The sequence below is a fragment of the Giraffa tippelskirchi genome, chromosome 8 (assembly GCF_054371585.1).
Source record: "Giraffa tippelskirchi isolate mGirTip1 chromosome 8, T2T-mGirTip1v1.2.pri, whole genome shotgun sequence".
In the NCBI taxonomy this organism is placed as follows: Eukaryota; Metazoa; Chordata; class Mammalia; order Artiodactyla; family Giraffidae; genus Giraffa; species Giraffa tippelskirchi.
Window position 1 is genome coordinate 40954440 of NC_137282.1, and position 16601 is coordinate 40971040.

The following is a 16601-nucleotide window of genomic DNA, read 5'->3' on the forward strand; positions in this document are numbered from 1 at the left end:
CTCTCTGATTCTTTAAGACCACATGGACTGTAGCATGCCAGGCTTCCCTATCCTTCACTATCTCCCAGAGTTGGCTCAAACTCATGTCCATTGAGTCCGTAATACTATCCAATCATCTTATCCTATGTTTCCCCCTTCTCTTTCTGTCTTCCATTTTCCCAGCATCAGAGCTTTTTCAATGAGTAGCACTCTTCATATCAGGTAGCCAAACTATTGGAGCTTCAGTTTCAACATTAGTCTTTCCAATGAATATTCAGGGTTGATTTCCTTTAGGACTGACTGATTTGATCTCCTTACAGTCCAAGGGACTCTCAGGAGTTTTCTCCAGCACCACAATTTAAAAGCATCATTCTTTGGGGCTCAGCCTTCTTTACGATCAAATTCTCTCATCCATACATGATTACTGGAAAAACCACAGCTTTGACTATAAGGACCTTTGTTGGCAAAGTGATGTCTCTGCTTTTTAACACACTGTGTCTAGGTTTTTCATAGCTTTTCTTCCAAGGAGCAAGAGTCTTGTAATTTCATGGCTGCAGTTACCCTCCACAGTGCTTTTAGAGCCCAAGAAAATAAAATCTGTCAGTTTCTACTTTTCCCCCATGTATTTACCATGAAGTGATGGTATCAGATGCCATGATCTCAGGTTTTGTGAATGTTGAGTTTGAAGCCAGGTTTTTCACTCTCCTGTTGCACCCTCATTAAGTGCCTCTTTAGTTCCTCTTCACCTTTTGGTATTAGAGTGGTGTCAGCCTGCATATCCATGAAGTGAAAGTCGTTCAGTCATGTCCGACTCTTTGTGACCCCATGAACTATACAGTCTATGGAATTTTCCAGGCCAGAGTACTAGAGTGGATAACCTTTCCCTTCTCCAGGGGATCTTCCCAACCTAGGGATTGAACCCAGGTCTCCCATATTGCAGGCAGATCCTTTATCAGCTGAGCCACAAGGGAAGTATATCTGTGGTTGTCCATATTTCTCCCGGCAATCTTAATTCCAGCTTGTGATATATCTTGGCATTTCACATTACCTACTCTGCATATAAGTTAAATAAGTAGGGTGACAATATACAGCTTTCATGCACTCCTTTTCCAAATTGTATCAGTCCATTGTTTCATGTAAGGTTCTAACTGTTGCTTCTTGACTTGCACACAGGTTTTTCACGAGACAGGTAAAGTGGTCTGGTATTCCCATTTCTTTTAAAATTCCACGTGTGTGTGTGTGTCTGTGTGTTATCTACACAGTCAAAGGATTTAGTGCAGTCAATGAACCAGAAATAGATTTTTCTTTTAATTCCCTTGATTTTTCTATGATCCAGTGGATGTTGGCAATTTGATCTCTGGGTTCTCTGCCTTTTCTAAATACAGCTTGTACATCTGGCAGTTCCCGGTTCACATAATGCTGAAGCCTAGCTTCAAGGATTTTGAGCATAATCTTGCTAGCATCTGAAATGAGTGCAATTGTACCACAGTTTGAACATTCTTGGGCTTTCCTGGTGGCTCAGACTGTAAAGAATATCCACCTGCAATGCGGGAGACCTTGGTTCCATCCCTGGGTTGGGAAGATCCTGGGAGAAGGGCATGGTAACCCACTCCAATATTCTTGCCTGGGGAATCCCCATGGACAGAGGACCCTGGCGGGCTACAGTTCATGAGGTCACAAAGGGTCAGACAGGATTGAGCCACTAAGCACAGCACAGAGATCATTCTTTGGCATTGCCCTTCTTTGGGATTGGAGTAAAAACTGACCTTTTCCAGTCCAGTGGCCACTGCTAAGTTTTCTAAATGTGCTGTCATGTTCCCTGCAACACCTAAAATAGCATCACCTTTTAGGATTTGAAATAGCTCAGCTTGAATTCCATCACCTCCACTAGCTTTGTTTGTAGTAATGCTTCCTAAGACCCACTTGATTTCACACTCCAGGATGTCTGACTCTAGGTGAGTGATCACACTCTCCTGGTTATCTGGTCATTTTGGCCTTTCTTGTATAGCTCTTATGTGTATTCTTGCCACTTCTTCTTAATCTCTTTTGGTTCTGTTAGATCTTTGCCATTTTTGGCCTTTATTGTGCCCATCTTTGGTTACATTTATACTAAAGTGAAAGTGTTCGTCACCCAGTCACCTCCAACTCTGTGACCCCGTGGACTGTAGCCTGCCAACTTCCTCTGTCCATGGAATTCTCCAGGCAAGAATACTAGAGTGGGTTGCCATTCCTTCTCCAACATTTACACTAACACTTCTGTAAATTATCCCTATTCCCCTTTGTTACTCTAAACAATGTTTCAATTTTCCAGTAACTTTTCCTTCATCCTCTCTTTTTTTAATGCAGAATCTGGTTTATATCTGAAAGTGAAAATATTAGTAGCTCAGTCATGCCTGAATTTTTGTAACCCCATGGACTGTAGACTGCCAGGATTCTTTGTTCATAGATTCTCCAGGCAAGGATATTGGAGTGGGTAACCATTCCCTTCTCTAGGGGATATTCCTGTCCCAGGGATCAAACCAGGGTCTCCTGTTTTGCAGGCAGATTCTTTAGCATCTGAGCCATGAGGGAAGCCCCATTTATTCATAATTATAAGACTTTTTAGAAAGCTTTATCTATTTTGTCATACTCTACTCATTCTTCTCTCTCAGGTTTTGATAGTTGTACTGGTTCTACCTTGTCTGAGAAAGCATCTATTACATCTGATCTTTTCTTTCTAACTATATGTAAATCTTATTGCAAAAAGAAATATATATGCAGAGATCACCTAAATTCTTTATGTTAACAGTTTTTTTATTCATTGTATTTAGTTGAAGATCTTTTGATAATTGACTTTTTTAGAATGCCTCAATTAAAAAAAAAATGTTTTAAGAGGCTTTATGCTGCTAAAAGCATATCAAAGGATTTTAAATGTGAAAATGAGTATGTTTAGGCATATCCTCGGATCACAATTCCTGATAAAAATATTTTCTGTACATTTACTTTCTTTTTTACTCCTGATAACTTTTCTCCTTGCCTGGGAGTTAGACAATGAGAAAATTTCTCTAAATACTTGCTTCCCTTTCTGTTGTGCCTTCCAAATGCTTGCACTTAATCTCACACATTTGAAGAAACATTGCTGAGCTCTTAAGAGGTTTTCTTACTGAATGTGTGCAAGAGTGGTGTCCATTCTTTTTCCCAACTTATGCACAATTCCAACCAAACATTTCATACATATTCTATACCTATATGTTCTATGCAGGCACACTCACAAGTATATGTGTGTGTGTCCGTGTATGAGAAAGAGAGTTAGAGAGCAAAAGAGAGAGATTTACCAGCTGAAAACTGATTTAAAAAAATGCCATTCATTCTTCTGGGTTTACATTGACCTGTGCATCCTATATGGGACCCATCCTTGAATATACGTGACAAACACACTAAAACATATGAAGTATTATAAAGGAAATGAGTCAGAAAATTAGAAAAGTGTTCTGATTAACCATTGAAGAGGAAGCCCTAGCCTTATGCTTAGAGGACAGGGAGAAAGTTAATAATCAAATAATAAAAGACATAGAGAAGCTGTACAGTGGAGGAGTCCTTTTGTAATGTATATAAGAATATGGATCTCTTGTGCTTAATCTACAAATAAGTTTCTCATCTCACTCAAAACAGAATCCAATTCTCTCCCTTTAATCTCTTCTTCCTTTGAGCCCAAGAAACCTGGTCTCATCACCTAGCACTCACTCCCCTGACCATATTATTTTTGACCCTCTGTAAGCACCTTGAACAGATCAAGTTTGCCTGTGCCTTAGACACTACTGTATCCTTCTTCCCTTAGAAGAACTCTCCCCTTTCCTGCAGATTTTGGCTGAAACTTTGCCATATAAGAGAGCCTTTCTGATCTCTCTATCCTTAAGACCTCCCTACATTCCTCTATTCACTTGTCAGGTTTTGTTCATCCTCAGTCCTTTTTCATTTTTTTACAGTAGACCCTTGTTGATTATCTGTTTTAAATACAGCAGTGTGTAAATGTCAATCCCAAACTCCCAATCTATCCCTTCCCCCACCCATCCCCCATGCCCCCATAACTATAAATTATTTCTCTAAGTTGTGACTCTGTTTCTGTTTTGTAAGCAAGTTTATTTGTATCCTTTTTTTCTTCTGCATATGTTGCTGTTCAGTCCCTCAGTCGTTTCTGACTCTTTGCAACCCCATGGATTGCAGCATGCCAGGCTTCCCTGTACTTCACCATCTCCTGGAGCTTGCTCGAACTCACGTCCTTCGATTCATTACTGCCATTCATCTGTCTCATCCTCAGCCATCCCCTTCTCCTCCTGTGATATTATATATTTGTCTTCCTCTGTCTATCTTATTTCACTTAGTATGAAAATTATGATAATCTCCAGGTCCATCCATGCAGCTGCAAATGGGATTATCCCATTCTTTAATGGCTAATATTCCATTGTGTATATGTACCACATCTTCTTTACCCATTCTTCTGTCAATGGATACTTAGGTTCTTTCATATCTTGGCTATTGTAGTTAATACTACAATAATATCAGCGTGCATATATCTTTTTTTTTTTTTCATACCCCTTTGAAATGTTTTCCTCTGGATATATGCCTAGGAATGGGATTGCTAGATCACATTGTAGCTCTGTTTTTAATGTTTTAAAGAACCTCCATACTAGGCTTTTTATCTTCTGAAAAATCATTTGTCTTTCCAGTTGTTGAAGTTCTGTCCACCTCATTTAAATGTTAGCTTTCTAAGGTAAATAGCCAATCTCTCTTGTTCAACTTTGTTTTACCAATTTGTTGTCGTTGTTCCATCATTAAATTGTCTCAGACTCTTTGTGACCCTAGGAACTGAGCACACCAGGCTCATCCCTCCTCCACTGTCTCATGGAGCTTTACCAGTTCTGTTAACTGTTTGTTGAACACATGAATAGCTGATGATCCCCTTCTGTGTTTTCATCTCTGTAATAGTACATTTTAAACAACAATTTTAATTTGGTAATAGGTAATAAGACACATTCCTAAGAGAGTACGGGAGTAATTGGGTAGGCAAGTGGTTGACTTTTGAATCAATATTTTTTGCTTGATAACTGTAGTTCACTGGCAAAAAGAGGGAATGTTAATTAGCAAACCATTATAGATAAAAGCTTGTTAAACATATTTGACTGAGGAAGAGATTGATTCACTGCAGATTAAATTTTGATAGATCAAGAGCAAGATATCTGGAGACTAATTGGTCAAACAGTATGTTCATAAAAGCTAGAAAGTAATGTGAATGGGAAGAATAAAGATTCAATATAGGTTAAACAATACAGACATTTTGTAATGTAACATAAGCCAGCAAAGTGTAAAAATACTTTTGAATTATCTTTCATTTTTAGCATAGGGATTTCACATTTTCCTAGCAGAACAGATTGAATGACTCAGTATTCACATAATTTTCTCTGGTATTTATACTTTCTATTGTATTGATTGTTGGGCTGAGAAAGCTCTATAACTTACTCCTCCCCACAAACACACACCCACAAATGTGACCTGGCTGTCTCCAATATCCTTCGCTACCTGATTCTCAGAAATTTGACTTGCTTCAACCTTTGTGAACCCATGCTTTCCCTCTCATTTTCTATATGTGTGAAAATGTTAATTAAGCTGCTGTGTTGTCAAATTAAATGCTGAATTTGACACTGGCTGTGTGAGGATCTTCTGAGACAATATTAAAAATAAACATGTGACCAATTGCTATATCAGCTCAGATCTCCTTTGGTGATAGCATATTGCTTAAATGGGGAAGGAGAGAGGTCAGTTTCATATAAACTAAGAAAATATAAGTGGAGCCATAACTGATCTTAAATATGTAAATCTTATGCAATAATGGCTTTTGGTTAAGTCTTTATCATTTTAATAAGAGTAAGGTTAAAATTAATGAAAAGCACAAATGGCTCCAGAAGCATTTGGTAATGTAGCAGGATAGAATTCTCCTAATAGCAATGATTATTCTTTATTTGTACTAAGTCAGACTGGATTATAAAAAGTGGATTCTATTATATGCTATTAATTTTTCCTGGTTATTAGCAATTAAGTTGATCTATAAGTCAATCTAAAAGTTCTTTTTTCACCTTTATTACTATTTTTTAAAAATATTATGATTAGTTCATAATTAATTGAATATCAAAACTGTTAATTATTTATTCCTCTGAGAAAAATTCTTTAAGTACTCTATTTTTAATATTTCAACTAAACATAGTGCTAATTTCTAAAGTGTTCCTTTTTTATTCAAGAGTGGGTGCTGTGCAAAATAGAATGATCAATTATGATATTATCAACTGTACAGTTCTAATTATGATTTATTAATATGATCTAGAAATTGGCCATTATTCTTAGACAATTAAAAAACACTTACAGATTGCAGTATGTAAGACAAAGCATTGTTTATTTGTTCTTTTTTCAAAGGATGAGTGTCTAAATACAAATACTCTCAGAAAAGGGCAGAGAATTAGCAATGAATAATGAACAACCCAACCAACTGAAAAGCTAACAGACATGCCATATATAAAAGTTGAATGTTTTTGGTGAATTTTCCGAGGTTTGGATAGATCTCAGATTTATAAGTGATAGAAGTATGTGATTGTATTTAAGCAACTTAGGTAGAGCAATGAGACATATTCACTAGAGCAATTCCACTGAAACTCCTCACCCTCTCACTTCACCTGTATCAGGATTGATCCAGAAGTTCATTTGCAAAAACACGCTTGTACATAAGCTATCTGAGATAACAACTTGAAAGTACTATGACAACAAATCTATATAACCCTATACCTTCAAGAATGTCCAGTATTTTTCTTCATCTTCACCTGCATATATTCCTTTTAAAGGTTTCACACATAATTCCTAAGAAACTCAACTCCACAAGTATAGCTTAAAGTTTGCTTATTAAATGTCAGATTGGTTGAAGCCAGATCAATTCTCTTCTCATTTTAAGAGAGAACATGGACTTTTTTTTTTTTTTTACAATACCATGTCATTCACAGGATCTGGATCATATCACACTTATGTAGACAAGGCTTTACATGACATGTGTATAGTGGTGGTGGTAGTTGTGGTTTAGTCGCTAAGTCATGTCTGACTATTGCGACACCGTGGACCTGCCAGGCTCTTCTGTCCATGGGATTCTCCAGGCAGGGATACTTGAGTGGGTTGCCATTTCCTTCTCCAAGGGATCTTCCCGACCCAGGAATCAAACCCAGGCCTCCCGCATTGCAAGCAGATTCTTTACCGACTGAGCTACGAGGGAAGCAAGTGTATAGTAAATATATTGAATTAATAAATTATCTTTTCATGGAATTCAGTTTAGCACAGCATTAAAAATTACATATGTTTAACTTCTAATATGTTACAGTTTCATGCTCTCAAGCCAGTTAAAAAGGATCAAGGCCCTTTTTAACTATTACATAGCTAACATTATTTTTAGAAAATTATAATATGCTTGTAGGCTTCAAAAGGACTGATGCAGTTCTGCTTTCATCTGATATTTTTGAAGTCTAATTTTTTAAGTTAAAGGTATTTTTTAAAGTATATGTATTTTTCAGAGACTCAGTCATTTTCTTTTCCCCCTAAGTAACATATGGATTCACAGGCATTTTAACCTAATTTGCTAGTTTCTTTGTGTTGATGACAATTAGCCCTTATTATTCCCCATTGGGGTACTCAACTTTGGTGAGTATGTTAGCTATCTACAATGTTAAAATTGTATGGGCTTTTATGTATTTTTCACAAAATATTTGTTTATTTAGCCTAAAGATATAGTCTACTGTTGTAATTGGCATTTAGTGAAATTTGTTTCCTGTAACCTCCAACGCTCTTAAACTTTTTTTCATTTCTCTTTTTTAATAGTGCCTATTTTATTAGCTTTATGTTTTCCCTTTCAAATGCCTCATCAGTTTTTGAAAATGCTTTTTTTAATTTAAAGAAAATTGCCAATTACAGAGACTCTCTTAACCCCGTATAACCTATTTTATCCATTATATTTTTCATAAGAGTTTTTGACTATAATTTTCTTATGATCATTACACACTGCCATAGAGAACATTTTTAGAGTTCCTTTTTCAAAAAACAGCAAAATAACAATGAAAACAAACAATAACTTCAAACATAGGCAAAATGAAATAATAAAATTTTCTAAAGACATCAAATTTTAAAAGCAAAATCAGAGAAAACAGAATATAATTAGTGAACATATGTAGATGAAAGATAATAAAAAGAGACTTTTAGCTCTCTAAAGAGAAATATCAGTACATTCATTTTGCTACTTTACTAATCAGCATAAGCCTGTTTATAGAACAGACTAATGTATTTGTATCTGAAATTATTTGAAAATTTAGTTTTAAATCTCATTAGTGCTTAGTTGGAGAAGGCAATGGCAACCCACTCCATTACTCTTGCCCGGAAAATCCCATGGACGGAAGAGCCTGGTGGGCTGCCATCTATGGGGTCTCCCAGAGTCATACACGACTGAAGAAGTGACTTAGCAGCAGCAGCAGCAGCAGTGCTTAATTGCTCATTCATGTCAAACTCTTTGTGACCACATAGACCGTGTAGCCCACTAGGCTCCTCTGTCCATGGGATTCCCCAGGCAAGAATACTGGAGTGGGTTACCATTTCCTTCTCCAGGGGATCTTCCCAACCCAAGGATTGAACATGTCTCCTGTGACTCCTGCCTTGGCAGGCAGATTCTTTACCGCTGAGCCACCTGAGAAGCCTCTAATTTCAGTATTTGTAAGTATATATAAAAAGCTCCCTATAGAATTAATTATTTACAATGAGAAACTTTAAAACTATTTAAAAGGTAAACAGACATATTTGTGTGCACATACACGCACACACGCACATAACGATGGATCTAAAAATGTGCTCAGTCTCTCAGTCGTGGCCGACTTTTTGCGACCCCATGGACTGTAGCACACCAGGCTCTCCTGTCCATGGAATTTTCCAGGCAAGGATACTGGAGTGGATTGCTATTTGGTTCTCCAGGATCTAAAATTACCAGAGCAAATACCAAATACTTGTTTTATCTCATATTTTCAATAAAGAGCTATTGGTAATGAAATTATGAAAGTCAACAACTACTTCTATTTTCCTAGAAGTAAATTTCACCTCTGTTATTAAGGGTATTCACATTTACTTCTATACTTTGGCTACAGTGATACATTGGTTAACTTCCCATGTAAAGTGCATGTATTTTGTATGATATTTGAATCAATTTCTTAACCTTGAAATCCATATGCTGATTTATCCTTATTTACATGAGTTTGAAAATTAAATTTTGTAAAAAATTAAACACTATTTAATAGCATCCTCATATTCTAGGAAAAGCTTGAATAAGTCCGTTTGAGATCACATTAAATTATATATGCATGTTATATTTCAGGATTAGCAAGAGAAGAAAGTCTTAGTGAGGTGAAAGCTACTTTTCTGCCAATGATGCAACCAGTGAAGAATATGGTTAGCTAAGTACTAGAGAATTTTATAGGGAAATATATTAAACTTAAAATATATAGTTAAAGCACAGATAAGTGTACTATTGTAATGAAATGTGGACACTTACTCTTTCTGTAAAATAGAGTGATTCGGAAGGATAATTCCTTTGCTGTTTCCCCTGTGTGATTTGATCTTTTCATTTATTTCACCCTAGTGATTTTCCCACTGATTATCTCTTCCACTAGATGTCAGGCAAGAGGAGGGAGAGGTACTGAATCTAAAATAAACACATTTGCTTTAAAAAAAAAAAAAAAGGTGTTAAAAATGATGACTAAATGCAACCAAACTGAGTAGTGATTAGGCATATGGAAGATAGAATTCTCTGATAATTAGTCTGAACTAAATATTAATAACAGCAGCTGAAGGAGGAACCATATTCTTTTATAATAATATCAGTCTTTATTTTGTCTTCCTCTGGGAAATATTCTCTGTTTAGAAAGTTTAGCTCCACTTATGCTTTTATAAAACAACATGTATATGCCCTTTGTAGAACTCAATATGATTTTAATTGAATAATTAATTTTGTCAAGGTCGATTGAATGCACATCCCACTACCATCTCCCACATGTAAATCCTGTAAGGCAGGGACTAAGTCTGTTGATTTCTTTATGCACAGATCCAGCATAATATATTGGGAGATTGTCTGCAAGGTCAAAGCTATGGCTTTTCCAGTGGTCATGTATGGATGTGAGAGTTGGACCTTAAAGAAGGCTGAGTGCTGAAGAATTGACGTCTTTGAACTGTGATGCTGGAGAAGATTCTTGGGAGTCCCTTGGACTGCAAGGAGATCGGTCAGTCCTAAAGAAAATCAACTCTGATTATTCATTGGAAGGACTGATGCTGAGGCTGGAGTTCCGATCCTTTGGGCACCTGTTTCAAAGACTGACTCATTGGAAAAGACTCTGATGCTGGGAAAGGGTGAGGGCAGGAGGAGGAGGGAGTGACAGAGAAGGAGATGGATGAGATTGCATCACCAACTCAATAGGCATGAGTTTGAGTGAACTCTGGGAGATAGTGAAGGACAAGGAATCTGGGCATGATGAAGTGCAAAAAGTCAAACTCGGCTTAGCAACTGAACAACAACAAATGCAAAATAAAAGTGTATTGAGGGAGTGACTAAATTTAAAAAAAAGGAATAAACATGAGTGAGTGAATGGATGAGCCAATGAGTGAATGAGATTATATAGTTTTCCATTTCGAACATGAATACAGTTTAGATTCATTGTTTGGGCTCAATTTACATACATTATCTTAAAGAATAAGACATAAGAATTATAAATGAAGGCTTTGTAGTCTCTTTATTAGACTGGCTATAATATTTTGCTTAAGGTGTCCTCAGAAAGACAAATAAATGATGGCATTGATACTGAATAAAAAAGACAGAAATCAAGAAGATGTACCCAATGCACAGCAGGTATATGGCTCTCAGAGCATATTATCCATGTTTTAGCATGTTATAGTCCACTTTGTTGCATGCCAGTTCCTCCGATGAGAATGTTATGATTGTACAACAGAAGATAACTTTCCATCCCTGCTGCTGCTTGTCCAACTCATGCCCTATATCATTCAGTGAACTATCTCTTTTCTCCTTCTTAATGGCTGTGAAATTTTCTTACTGATTCCTCAGGGGACATCTATATATTACCTTCTCAATAAAGCATTCCCTAGTTTCCCATGTATGTAATTGCTCAATCCTCTGTGTTCCCATTGCATATATTGTAGCCTTTGTAACTAAACTCAGCAAATTTTATTGAGCTTAACTGATTGTATGCATATTCTTTCGTAACTGTTATATTCCCTTACATAGTGGTCATCTTTGTATCTATAGTACTTTGCATAGTTCTTGACAAGAGTTAAACTAGTAAAGCTGTCAAATACATGATAAAGTAATAAGAACATTTACACTGAGGGAGAGCTAAAGACCTTCATCATTTAGAGAAGACATTGCAATAGTATAATCAATCAACAATTTAGCCCTATTAAATTATGTAATTTGAGTACAAGACAATAATCAGGTTTTAAGAATTTTATCCTTGTATTCCTCCTTTGATCTGATATTTAGCTCTTTACCTTCAGGGTCATGGAATTTCTTATTTGCTAGTTTCCAGGAATTATTTTTCTTTGATTCATAACTTTAAATTCCAGTTTCCTGTGATGCCTTCATCACTCTACAACAAATATTTCATTTAGAAGAATTTGTGTTCTTTTCCAGAGTTCTAAACATTTAAACTATAATATACGTGGTTGCCAATCATCAATCAATAATATATTTAATATTAATAAACTTGATATTTAACACATTGACTTTCATATCAGAAAAACATGGTTATAAATTATAAAATAAGAAGTTAAAAGTTGATTACTGTTCACAAAAATCTACTGTTTCCTATTTTGATAAAATTCTATTATGATAAATGCATGGAAATAGAATCAAGAAATGGAAGAATAACTTCTGTACAGAGAAAGGAAATGATTTTTTAAGCTTTTCTTCAGTGCACTGATTAAATGGGAGGCTTAGGATTTCAGTAGAATAAGCACATGATGGAGCCAGCCATATTTATCACAAGCTTATCTCATTTCATTATGCTTCATTTTATTGTACTTCACAGATAATGTGTGTTTCACAAATCCTAGATTTATGACAACCTCCGCCTAGCAAGTGCAGAGGCATCATTTATCCAGCATCTGCTCAGTTCATGTCTCTATGTCACATTTTGGTACTTCTTACAGTAGTTCAAGCTTTTTCATTATTATTATATTTGTTATGGTGATCTGTAATCATTGAACTTTGAGGTTACTATTACAGTTGTTTTGGGGCACCATTCAGACCATGCCCATATAAGAGGCAAACTTAGTTGATAAATATGTGTGTTCCACCTGCTCCAACTGATGATTCCTCCTAATTGGGCTTCCCTTTTCCCTGAGAAATAATAATATTAAAATTAGGTAATTAATAACCCTACAATGAACTCCAAGTGTTCAAGTGAAAGAGTTTCATGTCTTGCACTTTAAACCAAAAGCTAGAAATGTTTAATCTTAGTGAGGGAGACATGTTGAAAGCTGAGATAGGCTAGGCTTCGTGCGTCAAATAGTTAGCCTAGTTGTGAATGCAAAGAAAATGTTCTTGAAGGAAATTAAAAGTCGTACTCCAGTGAACTCGCAAATGATAGGAAAATGACACAGCCTTATTGCTGCTAGGGATAATGTTTTAGTGGTCTGGAGAGAAGATCAAACCAGCTATAACATTTCATTAAACCAAAGCTTAGTCAGAGCAAAGCCCAAACTCTCTTCGAATCTATGAAGGCTGAGAGTTTGAAGCTAGCAGAGATTAGGTCACGGAATTTAAGGAAAACATCCATTTCCATAACATCAAAGTGCAAAGTGAAGTAACAAACACTGATATAGAAGTGTTGCAAGTTATCCAGAAGATCTAGATAAGATAATTAATAAAAGTGGTCATATTAAACAAAATATTTTCAGTGTAGACAAAAGAGTTTTCTGTTGGAAAAAGATGTCATCTAGGACTTTCATAGCTGGAGAAGAGGAGTCAGTGCCTGGCTTCAAAGCTTCAAAGGACAGACCAAATCTCTTATCAGGGATTACTGTAGTTAGTGTCTTTAAGTTGAAGCCAGAGCTTACTTATCATTCCAGAAATCAGAGGATCCTTATTAATTATGATAACTGTACTCTGCCAGTGAACTATAAATGGAACAGCAAAGCCTGGATAACAGTACATTTGTTTATAACATGGTTTGTTAAATATATTAAGCCCATTGTTGAGAACTACTACTTAGAAAAAATAATCTCTTAAAAACTATTGGTGCTCATTGACAATGCACTCAGTTACCCAAGGGTTCTGATGGAGATGTGCAAAGAGATTTGTTGTTGTTGTTTTTCAGTTGCTAAGACGTGTCTGACTCTTTGACCCCATGGACTACAGCAGGTCAGGCTTCCCTATCCTTCACTATCTCCCACAGTTTGCTCAAGCTCATGCCCATTAAGTTGGTGATGCCATCTAACCATCTCATCCTCTACCTCTTCTCCTCTTGCCCTCAATCTTTCCCATCTTCAGGTTCTTTTCTAATGAGTTGGCTCTTCACATCAGGTGGCCAAAGTATTGGAGCTTCAGCTTCAGCATCAGTCCTTCCAATGAAAATTCAGCATTGCTTTTCTATAGGATTGACTGGTTTGATCTCCTTGCAGTCCAAGGAACTCTCTAGAGTCTTTTCCAGGACCACAGTTTGAAAGTATCATTTCATTGGTGCTCAGCCTTCTTTATGGTCCAACTCTCACATCCATACATGACTACTGAAAAAAACTATAGCTTTGACTAGATGGACATTTGTTGGCAAAGTGATGTCTCTGCTTTGGAATATGCTGTCTAGATTTGTCATAGCTTTTCTTCCAAGGAGCAAGCATCTTGTAATTTTTTGGCTGCAGTCATCATATGCAGTGATTTTGGAACCCAAGAAAATAAAATCTGTCACTGTTTGCACTTTTTCTCCATCTATTTGCCATAAAGTGATGGGACCAGATGACATGATCTTTGTTTCTTGAATGTTGAGTTTTAAGCCAGCTTTCCCACTCTCCTCTTTCACCTTCATCAAGAGGCTCTTGAGTTCCTCTTCACTTTCTATCATCAGGGTGGTATCATCTGCATATCTGAGGTTATTAACATTTCTCCCAGCAGTCTTGATTCCAGCTTGAGATGTATCCAGCCTGGCATTTTGCATGATGTACTCTGCATAGAACTTAAATAAGTAGGGTGACAACTTAACTGCATATAACTTAAATAACTAGGGTGATCTTAAATAAGTAGCCTTGACATACTCCTTTTCCAAATTTGAACCAGTCCATTGTTGCACGTCCAGTTCCAACTGTTGCTTTTTAACCTGCATACAGGTTTCTCAAGAGGCAGATAAAGTGGTCTAGTATTCCCATCTCTTTAAAAGTTTTCCACAGTTTATTGTGACCCACACAAAGGCTTTAGCCTTGTCAATGAAGCAGAAGTAGATGTCTTTCTAATATTCTCTTACTTTTTCTATGATCCAATGGAGATTAACACTGTTTTTATGCCTGGAAACACAAGATCTGTAGCCCATGGATCAAGAACTAAATTTGACTAAGGCTGACATAGATGCTGATAAATCTGATGGATCTGGGCAATGTCAACTGAAAATCCTATGGAAAAGAGTCACCATTCCAGATACCATTAAGAACATGTGTGATTCGTGGGAAGTATTCAAAGTACTAGTATTAACAGGAGTTTGGAAGAAGTAGATTCCAAACCTCATGGTTGACTTTTAGGAATTCAAGAACTAGGATTAGAAGTGGAACCTGAAGATGAAACTGAATTTCTGCAATCTCATGGTACAACTTTAAAAATGAGAAGTTGCTTCTTATAGATGAGCAAAAAAGGACTGACTCCAATTTTGAGAGAAGTTCCACTGTGAGTTAAATGCTCTCAAACAGCATTGCCTGCTACAGAGAACTCTTTCTTGAAAGGAAAAGTCGATGGTTGTGGCAAAATGTATTATTTTCTTATTTTAAAGCATTGCCACAGCCACCCCAACCTGCAACAACCACCATCCTGCAGAGTCAGCAGTCATCAACATGGAGGTGATACTTTCCACCAACAAAAATATTACAACTTGCTGAAGGCTCAGATTGTGGTTAGTGTATTTTAGCAATAAAGTATTTTTAAATTAAGGCATGTATATTTTTGAACATAATGTTATTACACACTTAATAGACTACAGTACAGTGTAGACATAACTTTTTTATGCACTGGAAAACCAGCACATTCCTGTGACTTGTTTTATCAAGATATTTGCTTTATCATGGATGCCTGGACCCAAACCCACAAAATTTCTCAGGTACGGTATATCCTCACTTAATTGTATTTTCAATACCCTCCTTTTACAGTTCAACTGCTTTCACATGATGAAATGGGTTCTAGTCTTTCTATTAAAATAAAAAAGCAAAGTCAAACACACACACACACACACACACCACACACACAAAGATCAATCAAAAAGTATTTCTTTTTTTCTTATTCTTCCACGCCCTGCTACCTACCATCATATTTCTTTAAAGTTCTATACTAACGATTTCTTTTTCCTAACTCTTATTGGCATATCATTACACATCACATCAGTGAATTTAAATTTTTATTCTTAACTTTGCCATCAATCTTTGTATTACTAAATTCAATGGTTATATCATTTTTCATGTTTGTATTATCTCAACATTGATCTCCTGCAATAGATCTTTTTCTTTCCTTCTTTATGTGTGTATGCACACATAAGATGAGTTTTTAGGGACCATGTTTTCTCTTTTTAAATGTCCATGACAAGAATACTTAGGCTATAAATATTTCTAAATAAATACCTATTGTAAAAACAAATAAAATTTTAACTTAATAATTTAATGAATTAGAGTTACAAATTTCCCTAATGGAATGATTTTAGAGATGTTAGTCTTTAAATTTATGTTTTGCAAATATAATAAAGGGAAAGGTATCTTTTATACTGAAGCATTGGTATAAAGGTTACAGTTGACTATCAAAGGAACACTTAACATAATAGTTATTGCAATTTGTTGACTTTCAGGACTATGGTACATCCAAGGGAAAGTCTAAAACTAATTTGCAATTTGTTTTGGAGAAAGTTACTTAAGAAATAATCAGAGGGAGAAATTTGTACATTTGCTCTTTTAGGTTGGCAACCATTCTGCATTGTATAAAATGTGTGCGTATTTCTGACAAGTTTCAATGTTTGAGGTTATGTATTATTAAAGGTGAAAATGCTTAGGCATGGTCTTAGATGCAATATTAGTCTACCTACATTATAGAATCACAGTTATCTTTAAGTGGTTAAAAGAAAAAAAAAAATCCTGTGAAGCTATTAGCACCATGCTGTGTCCTAGTTAACTTGTTGTGCTTGTAGTTAAGTCACTTCAGTTGTGTCTGACTCTGTGCGACCCTTTGGGCTGCAGCTCACCAGGCTCTTCTGTCCATGGGATTTTCCAGACAAGAATACTGGAGTGGACTGCCATGCCCTCCTTCAGGGGATCTTCCCAACTCAGGGATCGAA

General features: G+C 36.2%; 1 long non-coding RNA gene across 1 annotated transcript; it reads left to right on the top strand.

The window, feature by feature from the left end:
• Window positions 1-8574: 8574 nt before the first annotated feature.
• On the top strand, window positions 8575-11264 carry LOC145518625 (uncharacterized). Its single transcript, XR_014063045.1, has 2 exons — window positions 8575-8745; window positions 10124-11264. It is a non-coding gene; the product is annotated as an uncharacterized LOC145518625 (long non-coding RNA).
• The last annotated feature ends 5337 nt before the right edge of the window (window positions 11265-16601 follow it).